Here is a 6691-nt window from a genome sequence, read left to right as displayed (position 1 = left end):
GGTGATGAACAGCAGTATGGAAGTGTGCCTGTGGAGCCCAGACGAGGGCATCAGATTCCCTGTTTCAAGAGCCATGGGTGATTGTGGCCACCTGATGTGCTGGGATCCAAACTCTGCCTTCTCTGTGAGAACAATACATGTTCAAAACTGTGGGGAGCAGATGTGGCAGCAGTCCCAAAAAGGCACCAAGGACTGCAGCTAAGTCGTATGACTTGCACCTGACTTCCTCATATAAGCCACAAACATCGTGAGAGCTGCGCAGGTGTACCAGGTTACTGGCGAAGCCATTTTGGTGGAGATATGCCCCTGCTGCCCTGATTAGCTGAAGCTGCGTGCCTGGTGAGGTGGCGTGGCCTGCTGTGAGTGGATGGGAACTGATAGTATATAAGAGTGAGAGGCTCGGGGTCTTTCGCCTACACAGTCAATGCGCAGCCCAATAAACGTGTGCAGAAGAATCCTATTGTGGTGTCTTGCTGGCGAGTCAGGCGTCCCACAAACATCCACAGTGACACACCTACTTCAACAGGCTTCATCTTCTAATCATGCCACTCCCTGTTGCCAAGCATATATAAACCATCACAAATGGAGAATGGTCCCGAGGCTCTGGTGCTTTGGGCTTTTGGAAGGTGCCTAGGCTATGAGGGTTCTGATGTCAACACAAGGCTACCCACAGAGGGAGCAAAATTAGATGGTGCTAGCAGTGTGTGCTGTGTTAGAGACCTTACAAATGGAGCCTAATTAGGATGAGTAGGCCACTGGGATAGAAGTGTCACTACAAGGATCTATCTTATCCCTTGCTGCTTCGTTCTGTCTTTCAAAGCCCCATAGCAATAGTCAGATGACCATGGAACCTTAGAAACCATGAGCCAAAAATAAAACCATGATTTATGTCAGGATCTGTGTTACAACCATGAAACACTGACTGGCTGGTGAATGGTTCTGGTAGAATCACCGCTGCTAAGTCCCTAAGTTTGGATCACAGCTGACAACTGTAATATTCATAAACAATTTTCAACACTTACTGAAAGCCTTCACCAGAGTCTCAACAAGTCAAACCCAGAAGTTTTATTCACACAGCCAGAAAATACCGGAAGGGCTGAATCTTGGGTCCAGCTCAGCAAAGTCATCTTTAGGGGTTCCCCCATCCTCCCAGAGACAGGGTTTCTCTGTGTAGCCCTGGCAGTCCTGGAACTCACTCTGTAGACCAGGCTGGCCTTGAACTTAGAGATGCATCTGTCTCTGCTGGGATTAAAGGTGTGGGCCACCATTGTCTGCTATCTCTGAGTTCTTAATTATTATAGTCTGGCCAGCACTGGTCAACAGAGCTCATCAGCCTTGGAGGAATCAAGCTCTTTAGCTGTAACTCTAGAGGGCTGAACTCTTCCCTGGGGAGAAAGTTATCACTGTTAGAAACTTTGGGTTAGCATGTATTTGCTCCAGCCTTAACACCCTTATAGATGGCACTGGCTTTCCTGAGCTTGGAAGCCACACAGTCTTTACTTGTGGCTGAGATCACTTCCTAGGATGTGATTTCTAATTTGTGTCTCCTATGGCCACCATGTTATAAATACCAACTGGGTTTCTCAAAGCGGCTATGAATTCCAGAAGATTAAGACAAAGGGAATCTCTGAGTTCAAGGTTATCTGGGATTAAGGGCGTGGTGCTACACACCTTTAATCTGGGCCACATCTTCTGCTGGAGACCTACATAAGGACATTGGAAGAAGGAAGACCGACTCTTCCTCTCCTGCTTGCCTTGTGGGACTGAGCAACTGCTAGATCCTTAGATTTCCATTCACAGCTGCTGCTGACCATTGTTGGGGAGTTGAAATGCAGACTCTAAGTCATCAACAAATTTTTTTACTATATAGAGACTACCCATAAGTTTTGTGACTCTAGAGAACCCTGACTAATATACTATCTAACTCTCAAAATAATGAAGCCCAGTGAGTATTTACTACAGGAAGTGTGCCTCAAGAGGGGCAGCTGGCTTGGAGGCAGCAGTGGATCTCTGTGCAGAGCAGAGGAAGTGAGGGAGTGCTAGCGGGTGGGTGGGGCGTCTTTCTTTGACCCACCTTCTTCAGAGGTTGGGGAGATGCCAGGCTGGGGGATGGGGAGATGGTTTCTTAGCAATGCTGGTGAATTTCTGAAGCCCTTTGTTCAAACAGCATAAAAAATGAAAAGCTAAGCTTGGATATGGTGGTCAGTGTTTACAATTTTTTTTAAAGCTGCTAAGCTGTTTTATGTATTAAACATAAAGCTCTTTTCTTTTCAATTTGTTAATGTGATTCTAGAGAAAGAAGCTTTAATTATTTTTATGCTGTAGGAAAGAAATTCGACATGCAAACTGTATTAGTTAGGGTTTTACTGCTGTGAACAGACACTATGACCAAGGCAAGTCTTATAAAAAAAAAAAAACAACAACATTTAATTGGGGCTGGCTTACAGGTTCAGAGGTTCAGTCCATTATCATCAAGGTGGGAGCATGGCAGTATCCAGGCAGGCATGGCACAGGAGGAGCTGAGAGTTCTGTCTTCATCCAAAGGCTGCTAGTGGAAGACTGACTTCCAGGCAACTAGGGTGAGGATCTTATACCCACACCCACAGACACACCCATTCCAACCAGGTCACACCTATTCCAACAAGGCCACACCTTCAGATGGTGCCACTCCCTGGTCCAAGGATATACAAACCATCACACAAACCTAAGCACTCTTCCTTCCCATGTATTTACCAACATGACACAATCTCTATCTCAGAGTTCAAACATTTTGTACGTTTTGTTTTGATCAGGGCAGCAGAAAAGCTGCACAACACGTACTCACCCCTTACTGTCTTGCCTCTTGATACATACACTCTACCAAGAGTCTCTGGAGCTAGAGGAGAGACTGGTTAAAGGTGTAATCAGGATAGGTATTTGGCAAACACTGGAAACAAAGCAAGAGTGGCCAAGACAGTGTACTTCAGCCTTGTGAGTCTCACAGCATGTTGGTTGCTTCTTTGTGTTTCAAGTTCTGGTTTTGCTGGAAAGCATGGCCTCTGGGAGGTGCAAGCTCCCTCCTCACTCACTTCCCTTGGACTTATCAGCCATGAACTGAGATGCCTGCAGCTCCATTAGAAACCTGTGCTTGTGGGTGAAGAGAGCTCTAAAGAGAGGTGAGATACAGTGGACAGATGGCTTCTGTCTCATCTGTTCACCCCAGGCTCCTTTGTCTCAGCAATTATTAGGAAAGTCACAAGGCAGAGCCTTACCTCAGAGTTCCATGTACGACCTTCCTGAGCATGTGTCGTTAACAGAATAAGGAAAGTTAGGCAGAAACAATCAATTCTCCTGCCCTTTCAGGGTCTTCTGTGTTCTGCTTATCAACCTGCCTTCCCACTGATGTCAGGCTTTCAGCCTTTTCAGTTCAAAGAACTAGGTCCCGGTTGGGGCGGCAGGGAGCCCAGCAGTAGAGTCTGCTAAGCATTCAGAAGCCTTGGGTTCTATGGCCTGTATCACATATACTGTTATCATCATTATCACCATCATTGCCACCATCCATAATTAGCTGCACCACGGAAATTCCTTGCCTGATGTCATTAGTATGACTAATGTCTAAAACTGTTGGCAGGGCCACCAAAGCCATCTGCTACCAACTCCCTCAGGCCTCCTGTACTTGAGCTTTGCAGTGGTCTGCAGGCTCAGGCCTTCTTACGTCTGTTCTCTCATTTGGGAATGTCTTTTGTCCTGCCACTTTGTCAGGCAAAGCCCTCTCTTTCAGTTGAGCTTTCCCTGATGTCCCAAGCTCTTAGTGACTGGTCCATCACAGCTCAGAAAGTGCCCAGAGTCTGCCACCTTCAGCCATACTCAGCCTCTCCTGCACACTTCCACAACCTTCAAACTCTCCTAGCAATAACGAGCAAAAACCAAATTCATTTCACACTGTGATCCAATGCCCTATACTTCAATGCTGTGTTCATTTCCACAGCTCTGAAATCAGAACATAGCAATGAGACATTGTGATAAGATTTATTGCTTCTTTGAGGCAGGGTCTCACTGTGTAGCACTGGCTGTCTGGAACTCACTCTGTAGACTAGACTGCTTAAACTCGAAAAGAGATCTGCTCACCTCTGCCTCCCAAGTGCTGGGAGTTAAGGAGTGTGCCACTACCACCTCGTGAGATTTTTAAAAATGTACATGGGTATTTTGTCTGCACGTATGTCTGCACAGTACCATGTGCCTGAGGAGGGTGTTGGATATCTTGGAACTAGAGCTATGGATGGCTGTGAGCTGCCACATGGATGCTGGGAATTGACTCTGCTTTTTGCCACTGAGTCATTTCTCCTTTCCCGAGCCCTGGTTTTATCATTCTTAGTACTACATACAATAATGTCCTGGTTTGTATCTGGTGGCATTTTGATTTGCTATAATGTAGCACAAAGCTGCAAGCTTCCCTGTTGTCCTTCCTGTTTATAGGGGATGGTCTCTTATTCAGGTTCTTGTTCTTCTGGATAATGAAATTTGTTGGTCATGACCCACACAAATGATTCGCCTACTCATTAAATAATTGTCATCTACAGCTTCAAAAACTACTTGGAGAAGCTGGGTGTGGAGCATTGGGGGGACTGAGGCAGGATGAGCATGAATTTGAGGCCAGTTGGGGCTGCACAGACAGACATCTTTCAAAACAACCCCCTTCCAAATAAACCAAATGTTAGGGGAAGTGGCCTCCACTCATGTTTATGCTCATACAATAGGATTAAAAACCTAGCCTAGCTGTATTACCATGAACAAAATTCGGCTGTGCATACAAACATGACCTTTTTCTTCCTAAAAATTCCTTGACAATTTCACACATGTATAAAATGAAATGTGGTCATTTGCACTCCCCACTGCTGTCTCTCATTTTTTGCTTGATTGCCTTCCTGCTTTGGAACCCCAAGGGCTGACCTCACCTCAAGATTCTCCTGTCTCAGCCTGCAGAATGCTGGGATGACAAGCGTTCACTACCACACTTGGTGTGTACGCATGACCGACTTCAAGAAATTCTCATCCAGGAAGATGAATTTGCAAATACCTTATCGCGCTTTCAGGCAGGGACTTCCTCAAAGCCTATTTTTGGAAAGAACACATAAGTGACTAAACTCATCAGGGTAAACATGTCCCCACGCCCCCCCCCACACCCCCAGCAAGATTCTGGGCTTATCCAACATTAAACTCTCCTAGACTTCTTTCAAAACCCTTCCCTTCCTATCCTAAACTGTCACACCACTCAGTCCCAGTCAAATCCCCTGGATGAAAGACCTGTCATAAACCAAAGCTCCAAAATTTTGTACCTAGCTCACCCTGACCTCTAAGATTCCACAAAGACTTAACATCGTGGACTCCTTTGACTGCTATAAAACAATATGGCTGGCTTTAATGGAAGTCAGGGGAGATGCATTATAAACTTTCTGAGAGAAAGCATACTGCTTGCTATTTATGCTCACCACCACCACCCCCCCGGAGGTCCCAGAGTCCATCAGGAGGAACTAGAGGGAGGACAGAGCGGGTCCGTGGAGCAGAACATCACAGTGCCGGCTGCACTCAACAGCTGTAAATCTCGCTTTCTGTTGGCATTACTGCTCTTTTCCTGGTATTCAGATGGTATTGCTTTAAATATAATAGAGCTGGGCTCAGCCGCCTAAGCCTATAATCCAAGCTCTGGGGAAGCTAAGGCAGGGAGATTAGGTGTGCTAGGGCAGGCTGAGTTAGAGATGCTGTCTCACAAAGCATATATTTTAATGTATCTCTGTATTAGGAAACATTGAAGCTCCTCTCAAGCTCTTAACTTCAAGTGACTGTCATCTCTGAAAGGGGTTTGCTGCTTACAGTGGATCATGGACTGCAGTGGCCATATTTTCTTTAGGATGGTCAATTACCACTGATAGAAAGGGCTAACCAAACCTCTCATTTTTCTTTTTTGTGCGGCGGGTCTCAGTAGTCTGGGCTGGCTTTGAACTCACTATGCAGCCAAGGATTAACTGTATCTTCTAATCCTTCTGGTCTCCAAGACAGGGATCACAAGGGGTGCAACAACAAGCTCCCCCAGCCTTTTGAGACAGGGTCTATTATCTATAGCGTAGGCTGTCCTGGCACTACATAGACTAGTTAACCCATGTGCCACTACTCCCAGGCAAACCCTGTGTTTTTTATATCTAAGTTCCTAAATACTTAAATTTCACCTAAGCACTGGAAGGGCAGCTATCTACCTTTCTCAGCACGCCTATGTCTAACTCTGGCTGGTCTCAGCGATCTCAACAAGCCAGCCACCCTGCTGCCTGAGCTTTTGCTCAGTTTTCTCAGGACCCCCCACCCATTCACCTCCTAGGTTACCGCGGATGCTTCTGGAAGCACCCAACGGACCCCGGGGACCGATTCCAGGGGCCTCCCCAACACCACCCTGAGCTTATCTGCTCAACTATCTGGCCTAGCATATTCGCCTTCGCCCACTTCCTCCCGACAGCCCGGGACCCAGCAGCCGTTCAGACGCTCGCCCTGCCGGGTCACTTGGTACGACACCCTGGGCGTTGGTTCAGCTGAGGCCGGGGTGTACCCGCCAGCAGGCCGCGTGCAGCTCCGACCGCCCCCGCGGCGCGCGCAGTCACGGGCGTTGGAAATTCCGGCGCGTGCGGCTCCCCGGCTGGCGGGGGCGGGGCCGCCGTGGAGTGAG

General features: G+C 47.3%; 1 long non-coding RNA gene across 2 annotated transcripts in view; it reads right to left on the bottom strand.

Moving 5' to 3' along the window:
• LOC110302520 overlaps positions 1 to 6570 on the bottom strand; it is an 8452-nt gene extending 1882 nt beyond the window's left edge. Inside the window, exons 1-4 of one of the 2 annotated variants that reach the window (XR_002378805.1) lie at positions 5985 to 6570; positions 4935 to 5091; positions 2075 to 2153; positions 1046 to 1385 (exon numbers count right to left, since the gene is read on the bottom strand). This is a non-coding gene — a long non-coding RNA (uncharacterized LOC110302520). Of the gene's footprint in view, positions 1 to 1045; positions 1386 to 2074; positions 2154 to 4934; positions 5092 to 5984 lie in introns of those variants that run through there. The other variant, XR_002378806.1, reaches the window with a different exon arrangement.
• Between the last annotated feature and the right edge of the window lie 121 nt (positions 6571 to 6691).

The sequence above is a fragment of the Mus caroli genome, chromosome 9 (genome assembly GCF_900094665.2).
Source record: "Mus caroli chromosome 9, CAROLI_EIJ_v1.1, whole genome shotgun sequence".
NCBI lineage: Eukaryota > Metazoa > Chordata > Mammalia > Rodentia > Muridae > Mus > Mus caroli.
The sequence above is the reverse complement of the archived record's forward strand: the minus strand, read 5'-3'. Positions and strand labels throughout refer to the sequence as shown.